The sequence below is a fragment of the Oratosquilla oratoria genome, chromosome 7 (assembly GCF_046742065.1).
Source record: "Oratosquilla oratoria isolate Oo_2021 chromosome 7, ASM4674206v1, whole genome shotgun sequence".
Lineage (NCBI taxonomy): Eukaryota > Metazoa > Arthropoda > Malacostraca > Stomatopoda > Squillidae > Oratosquilla > Oratosquilla oratoria.
This window is the reverse complement of record NC_134783.1, coordinates 81,750,931-81,763,430: the sequence shown is the minus strand read 5'-3', so window position 1 is coordinate 81,763,430 and position 12,500 is coordinate 81,750,931. Positions and strand designations below refer to the sequence as shown.

General features: G+C 38.1%; 2 protein-coding genes across 3 annotated transcripts in view; one reads left to right on the top strand and one right to left on the bottom strand.

Annotated features, from left to right (window-relative positions):
- Positions 1–12,500, bottom strand: part of LOC143027231 (uncharacterized) — a 260,660-nt gene that overhangs the window by 110,878 nt on the left and 137,282 nt on the right. The gene's annotated exons all lie outside the window — the stretch shown is intronic.
- The window catches only part of LOC143027232 (endothelin-converting enzyme homolog), a 198,621-nt gene continuing 198,132 nt past the window's right edge, over positions 12,012–12,500 (top strand). For both annotated transcript variants that reach the window (XM_076188453.1, XM_076188454.1), the window contains exon 1: positions 12,012–12,442. The gene's annotated coding sequence lies outside the window, so the exon portion shown is untranslated. The remainder of the gene's footprint in view (positions 12,443–12,500) is intronic.

The window sequence follows — 12,500 nt, the reverse complement described above, 5'->3', positions numbered from 1 at the left end:
ACTCTGGGAGGTGGGCAGTTGATCCGCAACTTTTTGTTTGAACTTGTGCTTGCGCCGCACATTTTTTCCAGTTGCGAATCTGTTTGCTGTGCAACTTTTATTGCGCAAACGACATTTTTTGACAACAAAAATTTGTTAGAGTTAAAGCAAGCATGTGTAGTGTTTGCCAACTCTAAAAATCTTGGCAATCTTTGTTTTATACTTTATGATCATATATAGTGCGCAAAGGGCAAACTCTCAATTCGTTGTTCATGTTCATGTGAAGAAAATAATTACACGTACTTATGGAACATTATAAAATGGTGCTACCAAAAGCATATTTCTTAGAAGTTCTGTTTTTCGATACTTTTTTAGTTATTAAATTATATCTAAAGTTTTCCTTTTCAAGTTGTGTATATTGAATTCCAGCCACATATATTACTAGATCATGTCAACTTAAGAATATTGGAACTATGAGTGTGAATACATTTAGTATATACAAAGAAAATCAGATAGACAGACAAACGCACACACATACACAGTATATATATATATATATGCAGAAAAACCCCACTGGGAAATAAGAAGCTTAGTCCGAACGTTTTCGTCTATTTAAGACATTATCAAGGAATTGATAATGTCTTAAATAGACGACAACGTTCGGACTAATCTTCTTATTTCCCAGTGGTTTTGTCTGCATATTATTTTCACGTGTGCCTTGTGATTTACTGAAACATATATATATATATATATATATATATATATATATATATATATATATGTATATATATACACACATATATATATATATATATATACATATACATATACATATACACACACACATATATATATATATATATATATATATATTATATATATATATATATATATATGTGTGTGTGTATATGGTCTTTTCCACCACATTTTAGCACCTCGGCGATGGAGGGACATCCCTTGGTCCCGCCACACCGCTTGGGTCAGAGGTAATACAGCAAGACGTAGCGTATATACAGCAAGGCCCGATATTTTGGAGCTGGGTTATCCCCGCCTCTTCGTAATATGGCAACCCCTCCCCCATCCACTCAAGAAATTTACATCCATTCTCCATTCACTCTTGTCTTTTCCACTCCCTTCCTTGCTCGATGGACATTCCTCTTGAATCCAATGTCCCTTTCACCCCGTCAATCCACCTGCTTCTTGGTCTTCCCTTAAGTCCCATCAACTTTTGCTTTCCGCACTCATTCGGCTAGTCTTTCTTCATTTATTCTTTCTGTATGCCTAAAACATCTCAGCATTCTTTGATCAACCCAATTTTCCAGCTCTCAGCCTTCGATCTCCGCCTTACCTCTGCATTTTTTCACTTGATGCATCCTTGTAATCCTTACCATAATTTTTACTTGATCTAAAATACATTTAGGCTCTTCCTTTCTGCCTCTTCCAAATTCCAAGTCTCTGTTCCATACAGCACCGTGGGCGCAATCGCTCCTTTATATAGTCTTCTTACTTTCATCCCCTGATACCTATTTCTCAGGATAATTTCCATTCACCCCTTGAAGTTACTTGCTTCCCTTAATCTATAATTCACCTCCACCATCACTCCTCCATTTCCTGCCATATGAACTTCAGTCTAAACTCCAACTCAATTACAAATGCAGTGACATCCACAAACAACGACTAGCTCACCTCAACTTTCTTTTACTTTCATTAACTTCAAGCCACTGTCTATCACCATCGTGTTTACCTGTCTTACCATCCTATCCATATACATGTTGAACAACCATGGTGACATTACGCAACCCTACCACACACCCACCTTCACTACAAATCACTCGCTCTATCCATCCCTGCCCACACACATGCTTTAGTACTCTTTTTATATATTAATTTATTTGTTTATATATTTATTTATTTATTTATTCATTAATTAATTAAATTATTAATCTATTTATTTATTTGCTTATTTATTTACTTATTCATTTATTTTTCTTGCTTTCACTGTCATTCTTTTATCTCTCCATCGCAACATTCAGGACGGACGCCTCCTTCTACCCTCCTCCCCCTCCCTCACTCTTTGGTCAGTCTTTTCCGTCAGTCCTCCGATTTCAAGTAATGCAGTTTTCAGATATCTGTAACAACTTTTTTAATTTCACTTACTTCTTCCTGGTTCCGTCAATATACTTTTATGCAAAATTCATTCTGTGCTCTCTCTCTCCCCCCCCCTCTCTCTCTCTCTCTCTTTCTCATTAATACTCACCATTTCTCTCTTGCATTCATCTCACACTATCAATTTCTGAACTACGTTCTCCCATTCTGATTCTCTCACTCTTTTTCTCCTACTCTCTCACTCTAAAACGATTCCTTTATCATTTCCCCTCCTTTTCGTCCAAATTCTCACTCTTACTTTTACTTACTCGGCCTTATTCACTTCCTCCCACTTTCTCTCACTATTTTACTTTGTATCTGTCTTTTAATCACACTCTCATTCCCATCATTCCATTGCCTTTCATTCTGGTTTTCTTCATCTATTTGTCCTGCCTTTCACTCCCTTAGTCTTTCTCCTTTGCCTTCTTCTGGGATTATTCTCACAATTGTTTTACACTTTCCCTCCTTTCCATTCATATTCCCACGTATTACCGCTCTCATTTGATCCCTTTCGTTCTCAGTCTCAATTTCTTTCTCTTCTGAACTTCTCATTATTTCACTCTACCATTTTTTTCTTATTTTTTTTTTCTCGTTTTTATCCTCAGCTTCTTACTCTGATTTTTATTGACTCTGTCTCTCATACTCACTTTCCTACGCTGATATATTCTTCTTTTTTTTTCTCTTTCATTTTCTTATTGTTTCCCGCCCTCTAGCAATTTTAATTTTCTGTCATGGTTTCTCTCACTTTCTCTCTCCTTCCCATTCTCACCCATTATCTCAGAGATTAAAGTTTACGCTCCCATTTTGTCTCTTATTTCTCAATGTCCCTACAACCACGTTTCTCCCTAACAATACCTCCCGCCTCTCTCTCTACATCGATCTTTCATCATATTTCTTATTCTCTTTTTCTTATATTCTTTCTTCCCTCTTATGCGCGCGCGCACACACACACACACACACACACACACACACACACACACACACACACACACACACACACACACACACACACACACACACACACACACACACACACACACACACACACACACACACACACACACATGCACGCGCAGACACACACACACACACACACACACACACACACACACACACACACACACACACACACACACACACTCACACACACACACACACACACACACACATATACACACACATACACACACACACACACACACACACACACACACACACACACACACACACACACACACACACACACACACACACACACACACACACACACACACACACATACACACACACACACACACACACACATACACACACACACACACACACACACACACACACACACACACACACACACATGCACGCGCAGACACACACACACGCACGCACACACACACACACACACACACACACACACACACACACACACATGCACGCGCAGACACACACACACACACACACGCATACACACACGTACACACACACACACACACACACACACACACACACACACACACACACACACACACACACACACACACACACACACACACACACACACACACACACACACACACACACACACACACACACACACACACACACATGCATCATATTTCTTATTCTCTTTTTCTTATATTCTTTCTTCCCTCTTATGCGCGCGCGCACACACACACACACACACACACACACACACACACACACACACACACACACACACACACACACACACACACACACACACACACACACACACACACACATACACGCACACACACGCACACACACACACACACGCACGCACACACACACACACACACACACACACACACACACACACACACACACACACACACACACACACACACACACACACACACACACACACACTCGGTGGCGCAGTTGGTAGAGTTTCCGGCTACCACTACGGCGGTCCGGGTTCGAATCCCCCCATGGCTGAAAAATTTCAGTATCGCTGCGCTGCGAGTCGTTACTCCAACTATCGTGGCGGGGAATTGTATATATGTATATATATATATATGTGTTTGTGTGTGTGTGTGTGTGTGTGTGTGTGTGTGTGTATGTGTGTGTGTGTGTGTGTGTGTGTGTATGTGTGTGTATGTGTGTGCGTGTGCGTGTGTGTGTGTGTGTGCGTGCGTGCGTGTGTGTGTGTGTGTGTGTGTGCGCGCGCGTGTATGGTCACAGCAGTACCCATAGGTCGTTCATATATGAGCTCTGAGCTCTCTTGCGGGAGGGAAATAGCTGTCGATCACGAGTCCAACACGTGATCCAAGGCCATGGTGAATCATACACACACACGCGGGCGGGCGCGTCTTCATCGGCCAATTGAAAGCCCCTTGTCGAACAAAGTCCACTCCCCCCCCCCCCCATCCTCTTTCATGGCTTGAAAGACTTCCCATGTCTGCCCGACCACTGCAGACTTCTCCATCTCATTCCTTCCTCGGCTTCTGCATTGGTCTCAACACTGAGTCTCTTTCTTGGCCACTTGTCACGTTGGTTTAAATGTGTCTTCAACTGACGTCTCTCTGTAATGTCTTTTACTGGTATTCTCTAAGTATTCACTTCCATGTTGCTCTCCGTATGCTTATCTTACTCATAGTGTTCACTGATTTCATCAGTTTTCGAGTTTCACATCCGTTAATCATGACTTGACGCTTGTTGTAGATTTTCTGTTCTCAGCATGAGGTTAGGAGGTCTTCATAGAATTTCTATACGTAACGTATATTTTTCAATGTCGACATGACTCTAAAATTTAAGAGTATAGTATTCTATGAACCTCAGCAGTTGACACACACGCACAGACACACACACACAGACACAGACACACACACACACACACACACACACACACACACACACACACACACACACACACACACACACACACACACACACACACACACACACACACACACACACACACACACACACACACACACACACACACACACACACACACACACACACACACACACACACACATATATATATATATATATATATATATATATATACATGTATCTATATATATATATATATATATATATATATATATATATATATATATGTAAGCTATATATATACAGGATATATATATACAGTGTATATATATATATATACATATATATATATACACACATATATATATGTATATGTATATATATATATGTATGTATATACAGTATATATATATATATGTATATATATATGTATATATATACAGTATATATATATATATATGTATATATATATATATGTACATAATTATGTACATACATGTATACATATGCATTGTTGGTGGAGATGAGGTCATTTACCTTCACTTTAAGCTTGCTAGTAGGGTCACTGGAGATTTTCTTGAATTTGGGGGTGTCAGAAAGGATGTGGTCGATTTTTGAGAAATAGTCATCTTTGTTGAGAAGGACGTAAATGGAAGACTTGTCGGCTCTTCGAATTATGAGGTCGGGGTTGTTCCGCAATTCTCTGGCAGCTTGCTGGAGTTCGGGAGAGAGAAGGGGACTCTTTCTGTAGCTACGTCTTCTGGTAGATTCGGCTAACAATTGGGGCCTTAAATCAGGGGATACTGTAATTTTACCTTCTGTCTGAAGATGGAGAAGGGACTGGAGGAGGAGTTCTGATTCTGCAACTTTTTCTTCTTTGTCGAAGGTAGGCTGTAGGTGGCAGTTGAGTCCCAAGTTCAGGATTTCCTTTTGTGCTTCTGTAAGTGTGTGACTTGATAAGTTGATGTAATCATCAGAATGTTGAGGAAGAAATAAGAGACCTCTCTAGAGGTGACTCAGTTTCTTGATAGTCTTACTTTTCATGATTTCTCTGGTGTTCCTTGATATCGCCAATCGTGGTGGTGATGTTTTGTCGTAAATCAATGGAGAAATCAAAAGTATTGAACAGAGTGTAGAGATCACTAAGCTGTTGTTGTTGTTCTCTTAGTAGATCGGTTTTCTGGTTGATCTGCCGTTGGACCAGGCGCTTCCTGTATTCCAAGGTGATAGTTTCATGACGGGCTGCCGGGTCGTGGGTGTTTACATTAGAATATATAAGCAGTAAGTTCTCTTTTAAACAATTTTCTTTAAAGGCCAGCGCTGATTCAGTATCAATTAACTTCTTCGTAGTTTTCACTATCTTCCGAATAGTCTTCTTATAATCAGACGGGAGGTCAAACACGAGGATACCAAGATCGATATCATATTGTTAAGAAAATACTATACAAAATACGAGCTTTTGGTTGATGCGTTCAACCATTTTCAGGGGAACTATCTCGCATCAAGCAGATACTCTCCAACAACAGATATTCTAACACAATCATAGACAATGAGACGAGAATATTCATGACCCGCATTTTAACACAACAAGAACAAAACCACCCACCCACCAAACACTTAGTCTATTACAAAAACCAAATGATACCTGCTTACAAAACGGATGAACGCGTCATCAAAGAAATAATCACACGAAACACCACTTGCACCAACCCACAAGACAAATTAGCTATCATTATTTACTACAAAAACCCCAAGGTCTCCGACCTCCTTATAATGAACAACTTGTCCAAAAACCACAGTCCCCTCAAGCAAACCAATGTAATATACAAATTTTCCTGTCCCGAAGAAGGTTGCAAACTTCTTAATAATGTATCTTACATTGGCGTTACGACGACTTCGCTCAGCAGGAGACTTACAATGCATGCTCGTGAGGGCAGCATACATAAACATATGAATCAAACTCACAACAAAACCCTTACAAGACAACACTTGGTCGATAACACGAAAATACTTAGACACTGCAGCAATCACAGAAAACTACACATCTTTGAGAAAGTCTACATTTCACAACAGACCCCTCTCATCAATATACAGACCGACACACTTGGTACCCTCCACCTGCATAAGAACTCTACTGTTCAAAAACTTCCTCCGAGCATCGCAGACCCAACAACTTCAAGCAACAATAGAACCACCCCACGGAGTTCCAGCAGACATCCTCCCAGCACCGCGGACATAATCCCACGGAGTACCAGCAGACATCTTCCCAGCACCGCAGACATAATCCCACCAAATAGCAACAGACCCACCCTACGCAGCTCCATTCGGCGCCGACCTAGGTAGCAACTGTCCCTTCCCACGGAGCGCCAGTATATGTTGCCTCTCCCAGTACCATGTATACTACAAAAATTTTGTACTTAAAGTGTTAGCATCCTTTTCTGTATTAGCTCCTATTCTCGCCTGAAGATGGTTGAATGCATCAACCGAAAGCTCGCATTTTGTATAGTATTTTCTTAACAATATAATATGGATCTTGGTATCCTCGTGTTTGACCTCCCTTCTGATTATAAGAAGACTATTCGGAAGATAGAGAAAACTACGAAGAAGTTAATTGATACTGAATCAGCGCTGGTCATATATATATATACACACACACACATATATATATATATATATATATATATATATATATATATTTATATATATATTTTTGTATAATATATATATATATTATATATATATATATATAATTGTGTTTGTGTGTATATATATATATATATATATATATATGTATATATTATATATATATATTAGCAAACTTTGGGAGCAGGTTTTCGTTGATACATTTTCTCTTAAATATCACAGCATATCAAACGTTGGTGATCTTTTTCTTTAGACCTACTCCCACCTATCACCTAGCAAAGCAACTTAATAACTTGATCACTCCATACATTCTCACCATCCATACGCTCCGGTCTACTGATGAATTCATAAATTTACTCAGAAATACAACCTCCCAAGGAATCCTAGCCTCTTTAGATGTTGAAAGTCTATTCTCTAATGTTCCTACAGAGGAAACTATACAGATCATCCTACAGAACTTTTTCAACAATAAAGGTTTGCCCCCACCAAAGATAGCTCGTCTCGTACTTGAGAACATGCAACGGGTTTGTACAAAGGAAATGCCTTTTGGATGCCCTTCAGGCAGAATTTATTTCCAGATTGATGGCGTTGGTATGGGCAGTCCCTTGGGCGTTTTATTTGCCCAGGCATACATGTGCCATGTTGAGAACCACGTCCTTGATACCTTAGATCGGTAACCTAAAATGTATTTTAGATATGTAGACGACATTTTCGTCGATGTAGAAGGAGAAGAACAATTGGAATGTATTAAGAAGAAAATGGAATAAAACGCATGCCTACATTTCACCGTGGAAAAGAGCGTTAACAATCAAATAAAAATTTTAGATGTGTGGGTGGATGGTTCAGAGGGTGCATTCACCACAAGTGTTTAAAAAAAACTGTAACTCCGGAAGGTGTTTAAACGGCTTGAGTGAGTGCCCTTGAAAATATAAAATCAGTGTGATACGAGCATATATTTCAAGAGCTTTCAAAATTTGTTCTAATTGGCTCCTTCTCCATCAAGAACTAAATGGGGTTAAGCAAATTTTAACTTATAATGGGTTTGCAATGAAAGGTATCGACAAAGAAATCAATAATGATATGGAAAAAGCCAACAAAAACACAAGTCATGATGATCACAAGAAAAATAATTTAAACATTTATTATCAAAATACAATGTCTTATGCTTATAAAAAAGATGAAAAGGTATTAAAAGATATAATCCATAAGAATTGTAAACCCCAAAAACAAGAGGATAAACTTAATGTGATCATTTACTATCGCAACCCCAGAACCTCGTCTCTAGTGATGAAAAACAACATGGCAGCAACAACAGACAAATTGAAACAAAGTAATGTTGTGTACAAGTACTCATGTAATTTAAACAAAGACGGTGCACTTTGCAATGAGGAGTACATTGGTCACACAACACAAACATTATCACAAAGGCTTACATACCACATGCAAAACGGAGCAATAAAATCACACATCACAAAAACACACAACACCAAAATATCACGGGATCAACTGAACACAAGCACAATAATAATATCCAAGAACAACGACAAAAGAAAACTTAAATGTTTAGAAGCAGTACTGATAAGAAACCATATGCCAATCATTAATATTCAACAAAATATGTGTGGGATTTTGGAATTATTCGGGGCATCCCACGTCGCGCCAAGACGATGACGCGTCCTAACACCCTTGGAACCTCTCCTAATGTAACAGTAACAGATTTAATACCTAAAAACATTATATGTATTTTAGAAAATAACGTTACCAGAAGATGCCTGAGGTATAGGCGAAACGTCGTAATGTGTTAGTTTTTATATCCAAACAATCATGGACCCGTTCGGGAATATTGTGTATTCTCTCCCGTTCTCAGAGAAGAAAATAGTGAGAAGAGTAGAAAGTCTAAAGAAAAAGATCACCAACGCTGAATATGCTGTGATATTTAGTAGAATATATATATATATATATATATATATATGTATATATATATATATATATATATATATATATATATATATATGTTTAGCTTCAAGATATTTACAATAGGTACTATTTTCATTATTACTTATTTCATCTTCATACCTATTCAAGACTTTCCCTATTGAAATCACTGAGTTTTTACTCAGTCTTTATCTACTTGTGAAATAAGAAATATGCTACTCTGTCTTTCCTAGATGAAATTAAAAAAATACTTAAGTGTAGGCTGCATAAAACATCAATATAGTTGTATCGTCCTTTCCTCCGCCTTCCTCTATCGGTATTTGTTTTCTTATTATTATGTACCTTTGCTTACTGGCTTTCCGTGTGTTTCTGTGTTAGACCAACATGCTCTATTCCTAGGGTAGTTTAGCATGACGCTGATCAATGCCTTCATGAAGGAATATCAAAAGTGAAAATTGTCTTGAAATATAGAATAATGAAATGCATAGTTTATGGACAGGAATGTTGCCTATGTTTCTTTGTTTATTGGTTTTCCGTTTGGTTCTGTGTTATACCTACATACTCTATTTCTTGGATAGGTTAACAAGACGTTGATTCATGCCTTCTCGTAAAAGTATCAAAAACGAAAATCATCTTGAAAAATAAAATACTGAAATGCAGATGCGAAGATTAACATTGATTTGCAGTTTACATTATACACGCATTCATCTCTAGTGAATCCGGAATTGATCAGTGATATACCATAGCTATGCAAATATATATTTCGTTGTTGTTGTTGTTGCTGTTGTTATAGTATTCAAACTTTATTTGCATAAAATCACTTTCACAATAAAATAGGTGTTGTGTACGGAAATAAAATTATATAATCGGTGACTAAATATCTACTCTGTAGCTCTAATGCATCGGCAGGATCAGGTGTCTGCATTTGTATTTTAAAGCTAATTTTGATTATCACTTGAAAGCACACGCCACGTTTTGACCTTTAAAATTTTACTTGGATAAACGTCTAAGCATTTTGTTTATTTATTTGTATCTTTGCAAATGTTTTTTTTATCCGGGAAATTTATCAGATGTTCATTTAGGAATAGCAGTTCGATCAGAAAACACAACTGATTTGATGAGAAAGAAAAACGTTAATTTCACAATCACCTCAAAAGTCATTTCGCCCGGGCTTGAATTTAACTGTAGGCGTCTTCATGACAATCACAAAAAACGCAAACGTTTGCAGGCTTTTGCTAACAACATTTGATACTTTTATATATTTTGGCGTAAATAATAAGCAATACTAAAAGTATATGCATTCACATTTATTTATTCATATATGACCAAACTTATAACAGTCACGTATGACATAATACTTGAAAATAGCAAAAGTTGTACGGGAAAGCTTGTAAAAATTCACTGTTTCTGGCTACCATGAAGACGCACACTAAGCTACTTACTTTTGCTACTTCGTTCGAGTAGAAACGACTTCGGTTACATAAACTCTAGACTTCCGTAAGAACATCTCAAGAATGTGTCTAACATTTGTATAGATTTAACTTCTTTTAGTCCGTCATTCAGCTTCTCGCTATATAACGTAAGGGTAATTTGACATTTGGAAATATGAAAAACAAAAGATCGTAACCGAAATCATTTCTACTCAAACGAAATAGCAAAAGCAAATAGCATGCTAGCGAGCAATGCTTCTTTATGCAAATAAATCGTTCCTTACCTAACATGCAATTTATCAGTAGATTATTTATTTAATCATCTATTTGCTTATTCATTTATTTATTCATCTATTTATTCTTCTATTATTCATTTATTCTATATATTCTTATTTACTCATCTATTTTGCAAGAGACAAAATCATATAGCTGAAATAACGTCAAAACAACAAGCTCTAGAGGATATGTCGGTATGGCTGAATTCAAGAGCGACTTTGAGTGGGATTGTTTATCTCATACATGCACAATTAAGGACAAGATGTATCATACATATTGTTGCTGTATTAATACAATATTGTATAAAAAATCACACTTATCACTATTTTATGTAGAAATATTAGAATTTCAAAAGCAAAAGTTATATTGGCATATTTTGATAACTATATCAAATGCCCGCAGTAATGAATGTCTACATAGTAAGGGATAGAAAATGTACACAAATGGTGAAAATCTTACAAACGTGAAAAAATAGTTTCAGATAAAAACCCAAATGTAAAGTTGTATGTAAATAGCTGGCCCATAAAACTCGCATTTTGGTAGGATGTAAATATGTCCTATGAAAACCAGGTCTGAACGGCAGAAATGGTGATGTGGATGGAGAGGTGAGAAGAGCAGGGTACAGGAAGGAGAGGAAGGGGAAGAGAGAAGGGAAGATGGAAGAAGGAGGAGGAGGAGGAGGAGGAGGAGGAGGAGGAGGAAGAGGGGGAAGAGTGCTGAGAGGGAGCGAGAGGGAGGGAGAAGGAGAAGGGGGAAAGACAGCAGGGCACATCCCAGCGCGCATCAAGCAACAGTCGCCCTCACGACCCAGTCGCAACGGGAACCCAAGCTGTGGCGGTAGTAGTAGACTAGTCCAGATGCAGTCGCCGGCCGGTCGGGCGAGCATGTAGCAGTGAGCGCAGCGGCGGTTTTGAGTTGAAACACTTTTGAGAGCAACAAAGCAGGGACGCTAGTACTTGCCAAGAGCCATCGTCTAATTGACACGACATACTTGTGGTCGGGTCCCTCTTATCATCTCTTTATCAGTGTTTCAAATGAAGGCACAAATGAAACAATCGTTCCACCTTGCGCTACACTACAACGTTTAGAAGTGCTCCACAGTAATTTGGAAACTCTTGCGTGACCTGAGTGCCACAAAAGATATCTGGAGTACCAAACGGCTGACAAGAAGCCAATTTACAACAGGAAAACAAGACAAAAAAAATTTCGTACTTAAACTTCAGACAACTTAAATAGGTATGTAGTAACCATTTGTCTAACGTTTTCGTTCAGGGTCGCCCGTTAGGAGAAAAAG